This window comes from Myotis yumanensis, unplaced genomic scaffold (genome assembly GCF_028538775.1).
Source record: "Myotis yumanensis isolate MYYU_CA2020_CCGP unplaced genomic scaffold, mMyoYum1.0.hap1 SCAF_10, whole genome shotgun sequence".
NCBI classification, from domain to species: domain Eukaryota; kingdom Metazoa; phylum Chordata; class Mammalia; order Chiroptera; family Vespertilionidae; genus Myotis; species Myotis yumanensis.
In genome coordinates, this window is record NW_027223761.1 from 57,421,817 (window position 1) to 57,440,613 (window position 18,797).

Below are 18,797 nucleotides of genomic sequence, written 5' to 3' on the forward strand. Positions count from 1 at the left end.
TCCTGAAATAAGGCATTTACAAATGATGAGGCACTGACAGGGGCAGGGCAGCAGGTGGAGAGAACAGGCAGAGAAGGACAGGACTAGAGATGAGAGTAAACCTTCCGAGCAGCCCTCAGCCCTGGGCTAGCCTCAGGGAGGCTTGTAAAATTCTCCCACCTCCACCGCAGAACTGTGATTTTCAGCAGTTTTAAGTGGAGCCATAGACAACCGAAAAGACAGAGCAGGGCTGGCTGAGGGGCTGGGGCAGCCGGCCTCCTGCTCACTCCCTGCGGAGCCCCTGAGTTCCTTGGGCAAACCATGTGCTTCCTCGCAACTGTGATTCAGTAATGCCAGCAGCAGAGCCACTGGTCCTGGCTTAGCTGACACAGAGCAAAGCCGCTAAGCTGTCAGTCACAGGTGGGACATGCTGACAAATAGCGAGGAGGCCCAGTGGAGTCAGGGTCCCTGCCTGCGGGGGGCACCACCACACCGGATGCACAGCCGCCTGGTGGGATAGTGACCGTGGGTGAAGCAAGCCTGCAGGAGGCAGGGGCTGACAAGGAGACAGACTGGAATGACCGTGGACACCTGGCCGGTTTGAGTAATTTCTCCTGGACAGCCTTCCGTTAGGGAGGGCATGTGGGGGGACATTTTATAGCTTGTGGTGATGTATATGCACGTAACACACACTCTGTATAGAACAGTGCTATGGTTCTCGTTCCTCGGAGGATTCAGTCACTCTCAACAGGCCACTTTGCTGCATTTAGAAGATGTGCCACAATCACACACTGTGATGTTAGTGCCCCTCCACCTTTGCTCTTCGAAGTGCCTTTCCCTTTTTTTTTTTTTTTAAATCACTCCTTTAATATACAAGAAACACATAATGCACAAAGAAAGCCCAAGAAAGCTATCAGTTCCGGGGCTGGTAGTTTAGGGGGAGTAGAAGAAAATGAGTCTTTCCAGTCTCCCAGGGAAAGAAGGGGCGGGAGGACTTGGAATATCACTAGACCCTGGTGAACCTGGGGGGGGGGGGGGGCACCCAGGGCCTAGTTCTCTACCAAGGCAAAGTGCTGGTTTTCCTTGTCATGGTCCTGACCTTGCTCCCACGCTTGGCCTCCGGTTCTCAGAAGTCGTCCAGTTCCCAGAATGGCCCCTTCTTTTAGTTCCCTAACATCTTCACTCAGGGGAGAAGGCCGCTTACCCTGTCGTAGTGTCCGAGTCCCAGGGGAGTTGTCATCCTGCAGGTTGGTGAGGGGAGATCTCCCTAGAGCCTTGCTCCTTGGTTTCCGTCTATTTCGCTTAGAACCTGAAGGTCTAGGCGTCTCGGGGTCTCTCATGGGCTTGTCTGAGCCCTGGCTGGTCCTAAGGGTTTCTGAAGGCTGTCCCGTTTCTTCCTCGGAAAACACCTGCTTAGAGGGGAGCTCAGTCTGGCTCCCATGAGGCATCTGGTCCTCCAGGGAACACTGGGTGCCCAGAGGCAAGTCCAAGCAGAAGATGAAGGTACCTCTAGGGGCAGAACAGGCTCTGGGGATTCCTATCAGGGCTGCCTCCTCCTGGAAGTCCCTCGGGGTGTCCGCCCCCTCCTTCCTTTTGTTCCTGCTGCATGCATTTCCGCACTGTGATAACTTGCGGACGGCTTTGTTGCCCTCTGTAGACCATAAGCCCCTGAGCATAGGCTCCGTACATGCAGCCAGCGCCAGCCCAGCTCTACCGCAGAACAGATGTTAAAGCCATCCTGTGGGGATGATGCACTGATCATTGTAGGAGGAGAGGGGCATCTCACCTGGGCGAGCCCAGCTGACGTGGAGGTAGGTTGGGGTGGGGGTACCCTCACGTTCACAGCGGGCTCCTGCCTTGTTTTCCTTCCTGCTCTGAGAGCAGCTGGTAAGACAGGGAAGGCACAGATCCCAGAGCCCAGGAAGACACAGCATCCAGTGATGGACTGTCCTGCTAACACCACAAGCAGAGACGGAACTGAGGGAGGTCTCACAGGTCCCCAGACTCAGAATATCAGATCTCATTGGCTACAAGTTCCAGCTCACCCTGATAGTCTGCCCCGTTGTTGTTTCTTGTGGCTCGTTTAAGCCACTGCTCCCTGCCAGGACTCTTGGATGGGAGTTGAGGTGAAAATCAGCTTCATTCAGTGAACCTGACCAGGCTGTGACTTTTTTCCTGCAGGTCCCGTGAGAGTTTCCTTTCATAGGAAGGATGCACGTCTGACCTTAGAACATCTCTTTCTTCCATATGCATATTAAGGATTTTGCTATGCATTTACAAATGAGGAAATGACTACAATTAGGTTTCATTTTCAAAGTTGGCATTTTTATCACTTAGCCAAATCTTCTCTATAAAGTCAAAGTAATTGATTGTAAAGTTTGGATGAAAGAAGATAAGTCTCCCTCCCACATTTTACTCCCCAGCGTGGAAGCACGAGGGCAGTTTGTGTCCCCCAAATTCATATTCATATGTTGAATCAATCTCTCTCTCTCTCTCTCTCTCTCTCTCTCTCTCTCTATCTTTTCTCTCTCTCTAGTCGCAAGTGCACACACTGAAAAGAGGCCAGATGAGGACATAGCAAGGAGGTCTCTACAAACCAGGAAGATGGCCCTCACCAGGAACTAAACTGCCAGTACCTTGACCTTGGTCTCCCCAGCCTCCAGAACTGTAAGGAAATAAATTTCTATTGTTTAAACCACCAGGTTAAGGTAACTTGTTGTGGCAGCCCGAGCTGACTGAGACAAGGACACAGGTGGGAGTGAAACAGAGGGTTGGAGCCAGGGCTCAGCTCAGCCGCCGCCTTCCTCCTGGCCTGTGTGGACCAGGCCTGGGATTTCTTAGCAGCTTTGTGGACTAGTCACTATGGCAATGGCTCTGCAGGTTCAGCTGAGGCCTGGGTGCAGATACTCCCTTCCCCGCCACAGGACTAACCACCTGCTAACCAGGATTGTCATGCACTAGGCAGACCGTAGCATTCAGGCACACAACCAATCTCAGGTGTCCCCTAGCTCCTCCCCACCCCCCACCCTACTCCAGATCCTCGCTATAGAACAACCCAGAGCCTCACTCTCTTGGGCTTTTTGAGCCAAAGAGAAATAGTGTATGTTTGGGAGAAGTAGATCAGAAAGGTTGCACACACAATCAGCAACTTTCAGTTCCTGCCTTTTCTCCCACGGCCGAACTGACCAGTGGGATGTAGAGAGGCTGATAACCTTAAACGTGGGTTTGGCATGTTGCCAGATGCCAACATCTGTTCCAAGGAAAGACGGTGTGCCTCTCTGTCAACATTAGGGCAAGCCTGTTCCTCAGCCCTGTCATCTAGCCAGACCCCATCGCCAAGACAGGAGTGGGCCAGAGAGCTGGTTACCATATGCACTTTAAAGAGAAAAGGATTAAGTGAACCCAGTCAAAAAGGTTCTCACTCATAGTAGATGTTGAGTTCATGCAAAAAATACCAGCGAGGTTCCATTGTTTGTTCCAGGTGCTCCTTGTAAAACTAACAGAAGATCCTCATTTCTACCCCACCTCCCCGTGGCTGGCCCCACCCATCCTGAGCAACCCGGGGAGTCAAGGGTCATGGGGTCAGGGGAGCAGATGGTGACCCAGACTTGAAGTGCAAGGAAGGACTTCCTCTTCCCCATTGAGTCCTGAGCCAGAAGAAATTAAGTCAAACAGCAGGAAGAGAAATAATTTCCAGTAGAGAAAAGAGAAATTCAGACAAAAATGAGGACTCAGGTCTAGAGCTGTCCTGTCCATTTGAAGAAGCCTGGTGGTATATTGGCAGGGGCACTAGACTGGACTCCGGAAAACGGATTTTCATTCAGTATTGGTGCCTCCTGGCTGTGCGACCGAAGATTACACTTAACCTACCAAGGACTGTTTTTCTCTATTAAATAGAGAAAACACATCCTATTCTGCCTGGTTCTCACAGCAGTCAGGATGCTGATCAAACAGAGAAAATGTGTGCAGGGGGTCTTTGTGGACATGCGAGAGACAAAACGAACTTTTAAGCTCTTTGAAAACAGATGCTGGTAAATCTGGTAAGGGGAAGCCAGGCCGCTCTCTCAGGGGCAGCCATTGGATCTGCCCTTAATGACTCACGCTGGTCACTGTTCCTGGAGTCCCAGCTGCTGAGAACCCGAATCAGTCTCTTCACAGAACAGATTTATGGAGCCAAGTCAGCCACCGGCTCTCCATTCTGTAGACAGAGTCAGTCAAGCTGGATTGAGGTCAGAATTGAATTGATCAGCCTGGAAGGCTCATCTGACAGCTCCAGGGGTAGAGAAAAGCCAGGAACCTGGTAGCTAAAGCCACAGATTTAAAGGGAGGCATTCTGAGTGCACAGTGTGGCAGGGACTGCTAGCAACCACTGGCCTAGTAATACAGCACTTCGTTATTGCTTGTGGAGTTCTCATTATGTGCCAGGCGCCATGCAAAGTTTTTTTTTATAAATATTACCCCTTTTAGTTTTCTGAACATCCTATGAAGGAGCTATTGCCATTTTACCTACGAGAAAACCAGAGTTCAGAGAGGTTAGGTAACTTGTCCAGAATCATACAGGTGAGAGAGCTGGAATTCGAATCAAGGCATACATGATAGCCACAGTGCCAGCGATTCCTACCCTGTAGGGGCACTAGATTCACCTGCAAGGCTTGTTGAAAGATGAACTTCTAGGCCCCATAGCCAGAGTGTCTGATTCAGGAGGTCTGGGGAGGGCCTGGGAATTTGTATTTCTAACAGGTTCGCCGGGGATGCTACTGGTCCCGGGGAGCAGCCTTAGAGATCTGTGCCAAAGCCGCTCCCACAGGTACCTCTGCAGGCAGGCGGTGCTGGCCCGCCAGAGGGAGCCACCTGCTGTGCACACACCTGTCCTCAACACACTTCCCGGAAACACCCTTCCTAGGAGCCTCCCCTAGACGTGGCAAACATAGGGATTCTCATCTTTCTAGAAAACTGTTTGCCACCTTCCTCTCAGTTCCTCATTCACCTGACTCATGACCTGTTGAAAATAGTCGTTCACCTTCAAAGTGCAAGAATCTGGAAGGATCTCTTACATCATCTCAGGACTGGGTCCTCATGCTGACTAGGGTGTCCATAGAGCCTGCACAGCAAGATGTCCATTACCACTGAGGCCAGGGGGTGGTAGCCATGGTAGTAGACAGTTCTGTAAGCTCTCTTCTTCCTTCCTGTGCAGACTAGCTGGCTGCTAATATGAAGCTCAGCCCTGCCACGCAGAATGCTTGAATTCCTTCCTTAGTCTCCTGAGTGGGTTCAATGCCCCCTCCCACGCACGAAAGGTTGCCAGTTTGATTCCCGGTCAGGGCACACACCTGGGTTGCAGGCTCCCTCCCCAGTAGGGGACGTGCAGGAGGCAGCAGATGGATGACTCTCATCATTGATGTTTCCATCTCTCTCTCCCTCTCCCTTCCTCTCTCAGAAATAAATAAAAACATATTCAAAAAATTTTTAAAGAAAATAACTATCGTTTACCAAGTACCTACTATGTGCCAGGCACTGAGCCAGGCTCTCTGCATATATTCAGTCCTCCAACTGGCCAACAAGGCAGCTGTTACTACAACTAATGGGATCAACAGGCAACCCCAAGCATCCTCACCCTTGACACAGCCGGTTTACCATATTTGCAGGCACTCTCCATGAGCTTGGCATGTGGCCCTGTTCCCATTTCAGACAGAGAAAGCTAAACCCCGGAGACCGTCTCCTCTGGGGCCACACAGATTATGGGGTCAGCTATGACTCCCTGCACTGCCTGCCTCCAGGTTGGGCTCCCTTTGTACTGCAGCTGCCCAGACGGTGCTTGCCCCCGAGGCCACAGGGCTCTGTACTATATGGAGGAAAAGAGCTTTGAAATGATCTCATTTCTGCCACCGACAGTCTCTGGAAAACACAAACTCTCCGAGCTTCGGTTTCTTCATCTGGTGATACCTGCCTGTGCTGCTTTCTGGGGTTCTGTGAGAATCCAAAGGCATTTTGAAAAGGTCGACATGGAGACAAATGCCCAGGGGTATGATCAGGGACCCAGTGTTCAGAGGAAAGCCGACTTTCTCTGCATGGGAAGATTTTATGGCGACCTTTAAGCAAGGAGCCAGCGCGGCTCTTAGTTCACAACAGTTTAGAACGTTTTGATTCAGAGGCCTGAAAGCACAGATGGATCCAGAGAAAATATTTGCAGGCACGGTTCCCAGAAACAGCCAAAGAGGAGGAATCGGAGCTCCCATGAGGCATGGGGGTGGGGTCAGGACGCTGGCCCAGCTTTCCTTTGCCACCAGCTCCTCATCCCGGACTCAGGAAATCCTTGCCACCCCTGGGCCCTTTCCCACATCCCCCGTGGGGGCAGGGGCTCTCCTTTGGCCTCTTAGTTCGGGGGTGAGGGGAGAGATGGAGCTGGCTCTGGGTGCAGGAGTGCCCTGCCTATGGAGAGAACAGGAGGAGGTGTCGGGGAGGGAAGTGAGGGGACCCTTACTTGCTGCTCTCGTTCTGCTGTATGGGGCTGGGTGCTTTAGGCATTTTATAGCACATGCAGTGTAAGAGGGCTCTACAAAGGACCTATACCCATTTCCTTTTCAGAAGCGAGGAGACTGGGGCCGGGTGTAAATGAGAACTATCACTCAGCTCTGAGGTGGGGGAGCTGGATTTAGAACACAAGTCTGGTTGACTCCACAGCCCCAGCAACCTGCTTTCTCCTCCGGCTCTCTGTGTGTTCATCTGAAGAATACCCAAACCCAACGCTGTGCACTGCATGGCACCCCCTCCTGAACGTGAAGCATCCCTCCACGCCCTAAGCTCTGGACCTCCTCTTCAGTCCTGTCTTCTGTTTTACCTTTTGTGAATATTAGGCCTCGTCACACAATTTCCAAACGCGCAAGCGTGCCTCCTTGCCTTTGTTCACAAGGTTCCCTCTGCCTAGAATTCCCATCCAGCCTCCCTCCCAGTGTTCCCCACTCCACCTCACCCCACACCCAGTGGCCTGGCAACTATCTACTGTTAAAGGATAAACTGAGGCATATTACATTTTTAAAATGCAGATTACAGTTTCATTTATTTATTTGTTTGTTTGTTAATAGATTTTTATTGATTTCAGAGAGGAAGGGAGAAAGGAGAGAAACATCAATGATGAGAGAGAATCATTGATTGGCTGACTCCTGCACGTCCCCTACTGGGGATTGAGCCTGCAACCCAGACATATGCCCTGACGGGGAATTGAATCCAGGACCCTTCAGTCCACAAGCCTATGCCCTATCCACTGAGCCAAACCAGCTAGGGCCATATTACAGTTTTAAGAAGTTATTTGAGCATGTATTGATTTGAACCAGAGGTGGTTTGGAATGCTCCACCAGCAGGAACTGGAGATAGACTTTTATAGAGAAAATGTGGAAGCAAAGAGAGGAAATGATTGATTGACCATAGCTTGAAGCCAAGTTGGCTGTTTGAGATTGGTTGCCCTTAAGTTTTGATTTTATAACCAGAGGCATCTACAGGCTTTGATTTGGGTGTACTTACTCCAGCAGTCACCGCATTAGAGCCAGCTCAGTGATGGCCTCCCAGCTTAGTTAGTTTAACAGTGCTCATCTTCAAAGGCTCAGCTCAAGGGTTGTCACCCCTGCAATGCCTTTCCTCACTCCCACCATCCACCCAGAGGTAGAACTTATTCTTCCCTCCTTGGAGCTCCCACTGTGACCCTTACAGATTTCCATCATTTTCATTTTCCTTCTTCTTATATAGGTCTATCTCTCCCATTGGCTGATAAGCCCTTCAGGACAGGGACCACATAGTATTCATTTTGGAATTTCCACAATTTTCACAGTGCCTGGGACTTAGTAAGTGCCATTTTAATTTTGAAATATATGTTAGGGATTAAATACTATAGTAATACATTTTCACGGTAAAAAGTCCAAGCAATAGAGATAATGAGAAAGTCCTCTTTCACCTTAATTCAATCGCACTTCCCTTTCCAGAGTAATCAATTTGATATGAATCTTTTCAGGTCTTCTGCTATGCCCTCACATATCTGAAAGATATAATTTTGAAGAGGTAACTAGAAATAGGCTTATCTTATCAAGTGTTTTACAACTTGGGTTTTTTTCTTTTTCTTTTAAAAAAATATATTTTTTATTGGTTTCAGAGAGGAAGTGAGAGGGAAAGAGAGATAGAAACATCCATGATGAGAGAGAATCATTGATTGGCTGCCTCCTGCATGCCCCCCAACGGGGATCGAGCCCGCAACCCAGGCATATGCCCTTGACTGGAATTGAACCCGGGACCCTTCAGTCCTCAGGCCAATGCAAAACACAAAGGACTGATAAAGGACTATTATCCAAAATACACAGAGAACTCTTAAAATTCAACAATAAGAAAACAAACTAATTTTAAAATGGCTAAAAAACCTAAATAGACACCTCACCAAAGAAGACACACTCATTGGCAAATAACATAGAAAAAAAACAACAACTCAATGTCATATGTCATAAGGGAATTGCAAGTTAAAACCAGAGAGCACTGCAGGCCTATTAGAATGGCTAACATCCAAAACACTGACAACAGCAGATGCTCGTGAGGATATGACACAGCAGAAACACTCATTCATTGCTGGTGGGAAAGCAATATGGCAGAGCTACTTTAGAAGACAATCTGGCAGTTTCCTACAAAGCTAAACATAAGTTTACCATATGATCCGACAATCATCATGCCTCTAAATATTTACCCAAATGTGTTGAAAACTTTTATCCACACAACCTGCACGTGAATATTTATAGCAGTTTTAAGGTTGGAAGCACTAAAATGTCCTTCAATAGGTGAATGAGTAAACAAAGTGTGATATAGCCATACAATGGCATATTCCAATTTCATGACATTGTCATCTTCATCATCATCATCATCATTATTGCCGGAGTTCTTGTCCCATCATTAAGAAGGGTTCAGGAATCTGGAGAAGGCTGTGCGTAGATTTTATAGGAGTCCAGAGACTAATAGAGTCTGGAGACAAGATATATAATTTTGAAAGGCATTTGGGGGTCAGAGGAGCTTAGCTAAAGGAGCTAAGTTCTAAGGTCTTAAGTCTAAGGTCTTAGGTTCTCTCTGTCCCCAGGACCCCATGCTTTTTATTAACACAACTTGTCCTGAGGCAAAGCAGGGATATACACTTCAAAAGGTCAGGGTTTGGTACAGAGTCACTGTCAGAATTGGGGAATTAACCTACAGCTGTTCAGGTGTTTAGCCAGTAGGAGGCAATAACATGTAGATTAAGATGCCTTTTAGCTGTCTGGCAGCCACAATCAGTTTCCTATCAGGTTTGGGGAAATGCCTTTAGCCATTCCCAACAGGTGACTACAGGTGTGAGTCAACCCTGTTGAGTCCCCAAGATTCATCAACCTTTTGATGAAACTCTTGAAATGATGACATGATGGAATTGGTCTCAGGCAATTATCATGATGTTTGCAGTCCCAAGGGGAGTTCACAATGTACCTTCTCACCAGTGATCTAATCTGATCCTCACAAGGACCCCAGGGCAGGCAGTGCAGAGATCTTGATCCCAGTTTACAGATGGGGAAGCTGTGATTGGGAGATTGCACTGCCCGAGGTCACCCAGCTGGTAACAAGAATATCATCTTTCATCCTAGATCAGTGGTTCTCAACCTTCCTGATGCCAAGACCCTTCAATACAGCTCCTCATGTTGTGGTGACCCCCAATTTCATTGTTACAAATTGAACATAATTAAAGCATAGTGATTAATCACAAGAACAATATGTAATTATATATGTGTTTTCCAATGGTCTTAGGCAACCCCTGTGAAAGGGTCGTTCGACCCCTAGGTTGAGAACCGCTGTCCTAGATCTTATACCTCACTGCCTTCAGTCCAGCCTTTTGGACCATGATGCAGGGGGTCCTGGTGGTAGGAGGTACTGTGATCATGGAACTAGATGTGTCATCTTGGAAGGGAGAGAGGTAGAGAGGGTCTAACAAGTGGCTTTAGTGACTCCTGCTCTCTCTGGCCCTGGATCAGCACTGTTCTCCCTGGATCCCTTCTCTGTCTTCTCCCTGTTGGAGGCATTGCCACTCACAGCACGCAGAGACAGGGCAGCAGGATGCTTGTTATTTATTCACTGAGAGCACATCAGCCCACTCCTCTTTTCCTGAAGGAGGCAGGTCAAGCTGTGCCAACTTGTGTCCTATTAGTTCTGGGAGCTGGATTTGCTGGCCACAGAGGTGCCCACTCCCTGAAAGCAGAAAGAGGATTTTCTTTAGGTGGGAGAATGCCCTGAGATATCCATAACTGAATACAAAGGAGATTTGCTCAGGAAATGTACAGAAGGGTGGAAAATGAGAAAGAGGCGAGAGAATTGCTCTTGCTAGCATTTGGTCACCATGACAACAATGGCATCTTAACATAAGCATAACTGATCATTTTAAGTCAGAGGGGTTGATTTTCTCTCTCTCTCTCTCTCTCTCTCTCTATATATATATATATACATATATATAACTATATATTAAGACATGCCAGATTCCAGCCTCTTCTTTAATTCTGGACTATATAAATAAAGTATGAGACTGCATCCTACCTAGCACAGCGCCCTGGCATAATGTGACTCTGAGCCTGAAAGCCTGTGTTGAAAAAAGTCAAGCATGTTGGTGGGAACTGAAAGAGCTCATGCAGGGTGAGACTGTGGAGGAATGAGAAGTACTAGATGGGCTTAAGCACCAGCAGGAGGGCGGGGGGGGGTGGGGGAGGAGGGGAGGGGAATGGTCCTCACAGCAGTGGACAAGGAAGCAGCAGCTGTGTGGGACCTGTGGTAGGCTGAATAATGCCCCCCCCCCCCCCCCGCCACCAATGTTCATGTCCTAATCCCTGGAACTGACAAGTATGTTACATGTCACCTTGGCCAAAGGTACTTTGCCAAGGATGTTAAGTGGGGAGATTATCCCAGATTATCTTGGTGGCCGAGTGTAATCACCAGGGTCCTTATAAGAGGACCAGAGTCAGAGAAGATTATGTGACAATGGAGGCAGAAGAAAATAAAGAAATAAGACAACAAAAGCAGGGTCCATGTGCAGAAGAATTCAAGCAACCTCTATAAACTGGGAAGGGCAAGAAAATGAATTCTTCCCTAGAGCTCCAGCAGGAATGCAGCCCCAGTCCAGCCTCTTGGGCCTTGATTTTAGACATCTGACCTCCAGAACCGCAAGGGTGATTTTTAATATATATATGTGTGTGTGTGTATATATATATATTTAATATATATATTTCAGAGAGGGAGAGAGAGGGAGAAAGATAGAAACATCAATGATGAGAGTGAATCACTGATTGGCTGCCTCCTGCACGCCCCTTACTGGGGATTGAGCCTGCAACTGGGCATATGCCCTTGACCCAAATCAAACCCTGGACCCTTTCGTCCACAGGCCGATGCTCTCTCCACTGAGCCAAACCGGCTGGGCTAAACGGGTGATGTTTTACGCCACTAAGTTTGTGGTAATTTGTCACAGTGGCATTGGGAAACATAAAAGACTGATTTTCAAGAATGGCACCAGCCATTGTCATGAAAGCAAAGGGACCAGAAAATAAGGGCCCACCCATGAATGAGCAGCAACTCCGCACCTCTGTGCACCCGGCATCTAAAAGCAGGACCCTCTCCGTGCAGTGAGTAAGGCTGTGCTGCAGCCCAGCGGGGAGGGAAAGGGCCTGACCTTCAGCTTTTGACAACATCAGCCATAGTCAGTAGTCTCAACTAGCTTTCCCAGCCCATGCAAACAGCTGGAAAGGAAAACAGAACAGCGAGGACAGTAACTATGCTCAATACTCATTAACAAACACCGTTAACTACCTGTGGTCTACATTCAGGGTGGCCATGAAGTCAGAGAACAGATAGTTTCATTCTGTATTTTAATGTAATTTAAAACCATTAACCATGCACATACACATACACGTATACATTATAACTCATCTCTCTGGTGTCTTTCTCCCACAAGCATGTCTCTCCTAGTTCAGTCCATTTTCAGCTGTCTTCTTGACTATGGTCACAACCTCTGACTGGTCCCCCTGCCTGCACTCTTGCTACCCTCAAGTCCATCCTCTGTGTCCTTTCCAAAACGCTAATCTTACTCTGTCATCTCCTCGGTAACAGCCTTTCCATGGCTTCCCATTGGCCCAAAGGATGAAAGCCAAATCCCTCACTTCTTTAGACTCCTCAGGTAATCAAGGCCTGTAAAGTACACCCAGGTGACTGTGATCTAAGGCATCTTCCTCCTGCTCAAGTGCCTTCTTCTTTGGGGAGCAGAGAATCTGGAAATGTAAAGCTTCTTCAAATCAACTCACTAGGTCTCAGGGCTGTCTAGTGCGACTTGCTGTGATGAGAGCCATGTTCTAGAGCTTCCCCGTCTAATGTGGTAGCCACAGGTGGCTACTGGGCACTTGAAATGTACTAAATTTTAATTTATTTAAATTTAAACAGTCACATGTGACCGGTGGCCTCTGTAATGGGTAGCCTATCAGAACCATCACTGCGTTGATTTATGGATGCAGTTTATCTCTCCTGTTCCTCACCATCTCTCTGATCCTGAGAGAGAGAGGCACATGCACTATAAATCTCATCTTACAGATAAGGAAACGGTGGCTCAGGGAGGTGCCCAGCTAAAGACCAAGCTGGACCTAGCGTCCTGGGCTCCTGAACAACCCGAGGAGGGTGACGTTCTCATCAGAGGATGACTGCCAGGCCCAAATCCTGTCTCACCTCATTGCCATGACGGTGTAAAGGGGTAGAGTTAGATGCCAGGAGCTAGCATCAGAGAAGCAGAATTTCCAAGTTGGGATCCAAGAGAGAAGGATGGCCATTCCCATGGCCGGGCACTAGAGGGCGCTGCTGACAGAGGCGCAAGCTCTGATACGGAGTCATTTCCGTCCTTAGATGCTTTTTGAAGGTGGAACACATGGCCAACTTCTTGGTGATATTTTCCTGTCAGATACAGGCACTGGCTCCAAAAGATCGTTCCCCGAGGTCAGAATGTACTGTTTAGATTCACTGGTTTGTGTTTTGTTTTGTTTTTTACCTACTTATTCAGAGGCAACAATTTCTGAAGAGGCAACAATCATCTTTCAGTGAACAGGGGGAAGAAAGAAAAGGTGAGTAATGGGCAGAGGAGCAAGGTGGGGTGCAGTAGGATTTATGGAAGGAATACATCGCTGAAAAGGGTGGAGCAGAGGAAACTGAAGACAAGACTCGATGACTAACTCAACACTTCCACTGTGACAAGAAAACCACAGAAGGACTTTAAAAGCATTCCCATTCTCCTTCCTGGGGCTGAGAGGGGAGGCAGGCAGGTTTGCATGTCCTCCTGGGACAAGGCCCTGGTCTCTGAGTATTAATATTTTCAACGTATCCTAAGAGGAAAATTTCTCCCCCCGGGTCTTCAGCGACATCTCTTTCCAACCGGTGAACAGGCGGGTGCGGGGGTGGGGGTGGGGGGAGGGGACACTCTCTCCATTCTATTGGAAGCTGAGCCCCAGAGCCCAGCCACCTGCCCCAGGTCACTCAGCCAGGTCACTCCGACATGGCACAGCCCATTCCCTAGCTTCTTGGGCCCCGGCTTCTTCATCTGTCGATGGTGGTGGAGGGTGACACTTTTTCACAGGTCGTTGTGAGGATTAAACAAAATAACACGCACAGAGGGCTTGGCATGGTGCCAGGCAGCCAGGGCACCACCAAGTTTTACCTACGGCTACGGCTACTGGATGTCAGGCCAGCAGTGAGAGAGGTGGACCGGAGGGCGAGGCTGGGAATGTAGACGTCGTAGGCCTGGAGCCCAGAACCCCTCTGCAGTCCTGGCGGCAGCCCTCGGAGCCTGGGCACTGGGGAAAGGGAGCCCTATTCTCACCGAGGCCCACGCAGGCATCCCGCCCCAACTCCTTAGCAGGAAGGATGTCCGGGAGCCGGTCTGTCCTGGGCACTGAGCGTCCTCCCCCTGCCCCCACACATTCCTGTGGGGTGTGCCAGGGGTGCCAGGCCCAGGCTGCTCCTTACACAGACGGTTTCTCGGGGTTGTAGTTGCAGTAAGCCCCCTTGAGGGATGAGGTAATGTCTCCATGGCAAAGAGCCGGCTTGCTTACCACTCTCTACAAAAGCAGTGGCTTCCTGGAGCTCCGTGATCCTCAGCTGCGAGCAATAACGCTGAGTGGAGGCACCAGCATGGCCTTGGATGGGGCTCAGGAGTCAGGCAGGCAGAGGGTTTGGACGGGCAGCCGTGCTGCCAGCTGTGCCCTGGGGGAGGGTCCCGGGCCTTGGAGAGGGAGTGGGGGAGGGTGGGAGGGGCCCAGCAAGGCTTTGTTGACTATGGAGTGTGCAGCCTGTCCTGCCTCCCAGGACTGGGCTGAGGCTGAGGGACTCAAATTTCAAAACTACCATCTGTCACAGATCTTCAGCATCATTAAAAAAGAGCTGCCACTGGGAACTTAGAGTCACACTTATCAAGGGTCTCTTGTTTTTGTTTTTTTAAAAAATAATTTATATATATTATTAATTTCGGAAAGGAAGGGAGAGGGAAAGAGAGATAGAAACATCAATGATGAGAGGGAATCATTGATTGGCTGCCCCCTATTGGGGATCGAGCCCACAACCCAGGCATGTGCCCTTGACCGGAATCGAACCCGGGACCCTCCAGTCTGCAGGCCGACGCTCCATCCACTGAGCCAAACCGGCTAGGGCTCTTGTTTTTATTTTACTAACTATTCTGTGTGTGCGTGCCTCGCTGTGAGCTGCCTGGAATTCCGGTGGGAAAGACGAAAGATAACAAACAGGCACGCAGACAAAAGGAATGTCAGAGAGGACAGAGCCCCCGCCTGCTCTCCTGAGGGAGGTGAGAAAAGGAGCGACTGAGGGTTCAGAACAGGAAGTTTTCTTTGAGAGCTGTGTGTCCACAGAAGTTTTGTAAAACTCCCCCTTGCAATGCACCGTGGGGAGGAAGGGAGAATTTCTTGACACACAATTCCTACCAGGAAAGCTGTGTTTTAAACCCAGGTATGTCTGTCGTCTTTAATGTTGTTGATGTTTGTATTTCAAAAAAGGACAGGAAAGGAACAAAAAGCAGATTCAGCTACAAGAAAGCCTGCCGAGTTGATAATATAGAAAGAGGGGAGGGGCATTCTCGAATTTGGGCCCATTGGAGGGCGGTCCCAGCAGGTCTCACAGTGGGGTTCACGGTGACGGCACAGGGCAGTCTGGTTTGGGAGCGTTCGGATGGAAGGCTGTAGGAAGCCTGTCGGGTTGGGCCAGGGTATGTGTTTCTAACGGTCCTTCCTGTGGGACATGGGAGCCAGGAGCCTCTGGTGTTCACGTAACGCAGAACTCTGAGGAATGGGGGACCCGAAGGACCCAGCTCTCCAGCTTTTGCAAGAGGAGAGATGCTTTGGCTCACAGAACCAAATCGCCAAATCACGAGGACAGGAGTGCCCCTGGGCCAGGGACCACAGGAACGACGGCAGGAGCTCAGGGATGCTCTCCTCGCTCCTCTCTGCTCCTTCTGCCTCAGCTCTGCTTCCATAGCTCTGGGCACCTGCCCACCAGACCCAGCTCTGCCACCGGAGCAGGAGTACAGACTGGTACAAGCTGCAGGCCGGCCTGGAGGAGTGCAGAATGCCGGGGGGCTCTGACTGAAGGCTCCAACACAGACCCCTGTGTCATCAGAGGTGAAGGGGACCATCCCAAGGAACAAGCCTGGGAGGTCGGGAGCAGGCAGGAGGAGTGGCCTGGATTTGGATGGCAGCTCCCATGTAACCAGAGGGAGGGAGGGCAGTTGGGTGGGGTGGGAGTGGGGGTGGGAGAGGTGCTGGGCTCTCCAGGTGACGGGACAGTGGTGTTCCCCACCGTGCGTAAACCAAAGAGCAGGCTGCCCTGGAGCTCTGGGGTCCTGGATTTCTCTTCGTTCTTCCAGAAGCAGCTGTGGAAGGGTCTGTGCAGCCTGCAGAGCCCGCTCGGGAGCTCCGGCCCTGCCTCCATTCTGGCTATGGGCTGCGCCCTGGCATCTCTGCCTGCTGGTCTGAGGAGAAGCCTCTCTGTCAGCTTCATCAGCAGCAGGAGGACACTCTCCCAGGTCATGTCTCCGCATGACAGAGGCTGGATGGGGCCGGGAGAAAATGGGCCTAATTCAAAGTCTGAGGCAAGTCCCTCAGACTTTGGCAGGTCGTTCCAGCCATTCCTAGGCCTCCTTCTGGACGACCATGGCCCGCCCTCCCCGCCGCCCCCCGCCCCCCGCTCCTTTCTCTTTACAGCAGACTGTGTATGGCTAACAGTGACGCCAACAATCACAGGTGGTACTTTCTTGCTTGCTGGTGGCAAAGCCTCCCGCCCTCACCAGGGTACAGGTGTTTGGGCCCTGACTCAGTGGTACCCCTGGGTTTGGGGCCAGGTCTCTGCACTTTCCAACATCCATGGAGTTGCACAGTGTCTGCAAATTCCTCCTGCTGACCCCCCCCCCCCCGCCCCCGTTCACTCCCCATTTCATTGGTTGGTTTATGCCTGCCTGTGGCTGGGCAGATGAACCCCACCTGCACCCCAATAAGGAACATGTAAACAGTTGCTTCCTGGCCCTCTGCAGAACACAGCGCAAATCCCTGGACCGTGAGAACTCCCGGTCTGCCGCTGGATCCCACGGAGCCGTGGGCACCAGCCCCGCTCCTAACACCAGCTGACATCAGGGAGTGCTTTATCTGTGCCTGCCCTGGACACTGCCCGGCTGACCTCGTCCTCCCACTGGGAACCTCCGCGAGAAAGGGGCTGTGTCCTCGAGTGACAGATAAGGACAAGGAGGCACCATTAAGCGACTGGCCTGAGCTCATACAGCTAGTAAAGAGTGGAGCTGCTTCCCAACCCTATCAGCTTGGCTCTGGAGAGAGGCCTTCCCAACGACTCTGTGGCCAGTGGATTCACCAGAAGGAGGCCATCAGTTCATCTGTTCGTGCATCATGTCAGGGAAGCAGGGGATCCCCTGGGGCGAGGGCTTCTCTAGGCAATATTAACATTTTAAAAACGTATTTTTATTTATTTCAGAGAGAAAGGGAGAGGAAGAGATAGAAACATCAATGATGAGAGAAAATCATTGATCGGCTGCCTCCTGACGCCCCCCAATTGGGGATTGAGCCTGCAAACTGGAATCGAACTGTCACCTCCTGGTTCATAGGTTGATGCTCAACCACTGAGCATCGAACACTGGCTGGACTTAAATTTTTGTAATTGATTTTTTAGAGAGAGAGGAAGGGAGAGGGAGAGAGAGAGAGAGTTGCATCCTGCAACCACCCCACTGGGGATCGAACCAGCCACCTGGGCACGTGCCCAGACCAGGAATCGAACTGGCAACCTTTCGCACATGGGACCACGCACAACCAACTGAGCCACACCAGCTAAGGCCTCTCGATGCAATATTAATGAATGCTTTTAGGCCCAACAACAATAAAAATACCTGTTTCGTAGGGTTATTGTGAAAATTAAGTTAAATAATGCACAGTAAGTGCTTAGCACAGAGCCTGGCAGGTAATGGGTGATCTTGGTATTTGCAATGATGACTAGAGAAACGCTTGTCATATAGCATTTATTCAATCGGTCAGCAAGCTCTGTTGATTTAGCCTCCTGTTCAGCTCATCAATCTCCCGCCCTTTTTGGTGGTGACAACATTCCAGGCAGAACAATGACCTTTGAATTCGTCCGCCTCTGTGCTTTCCTTCCCGTGGCTGACGTGGGCGCGGGAAGTGGGAGAGGGTTACGGGCTTGCACACGGAATCCGGCTCCCTCTCCACTCGCTGTGTCATTTCAGGTGGACCACTCAACGTCTCCAAGTCCCAATTCCCTGGGGTATAAAAGGTGGGCACAATAATACCTTCGTTATATGGGGTAGAGGGGAGAATAAAATGAAAAAAAAAAGTATGTGCAGCTTTAGATATGAGGGTTGGCTTATGCTCAGTGTGGCATATTTCGTTTTCCAAAGTGATCACAGCACCAGCAGTATTTCCAGTCCCTCATGCTCTTCTAGCAGCTCGTCATTTCCACTTGAAGAGACAAACTACTCCGCCCTGCCCCCACCCACTGGAATCCTGAAGGCCCTCGTTAATGCCTTGACAAATAGAAGAACAGTCTAGATGTGGCAGAAGTGATGCTGCTCTGAGCCCAGGGCATATAAAAGGCAATACATCTTCTGCATATCTCTCTCTCTCTCTCTCTCTCTCTCTCTCTCTCTCTCTCTCTCTCTCCCGTTAACACTCTGAGGCTGCCACACTGGACAGACCACACAGGGAGAGATGCCCCAGGACTCCCTTAGCCTTTTGAGGCCCTCATTTTTCCCGCTGAGCCAAGCAGAGATGAATTACCCACACCAAGCCCTGCCCAGCAGAATTCTGAGCAAAATAAATGGCTGTTTTATGCTGCTAACTGGGGTATTGTTACATGGCTATAGAAACGGAATCTCCCAGTGCCATATTGTCCTTTCCAAATAGTGTGCACTCTCTGTAGCCCTCAGTTATCTTTCTATAAAACAGCATTGGCCAGATCACATTCTTGCTTAAATATACCCTTTCCAGCTCTCAACATCCTATTGCCTCGGGACAAAGGCCATATTCTTTGCACAGCAGCTCAGGGACCTAAAGGGCCCCCAGCCTCTTCTCCACCTGCCCCTGCAGACTCGAGCCGTGTGTCCTGAGCATGGCCTGCTGTTCCCTCTGCCCTTCAACCTCAGTACTGTCTCAGTCATCCGAGTTCTACTCACATGGCACCTGGTTTTCGACCCCTCTCCTTTCCAGGGCTGGGGAACCTTTTTTCTGCTAAGGGCC

General features: G+C 50.1%; 1 pseudogene; it reads right to left on the bottom strand.

Annotated features, from left to right (window-relative positions):
- Nucleotides 1-1,028: 1,028 nt before the first annotated feature.
- On the bottom strand, nt 1,029-1,741 carry LOC139018471 (cell division cycle-associated protein 3 pseudogene; annotated as a pseudogene).
- Nucleotides 1,742-18,797: the final 17,056 nt, after the last annotated feature.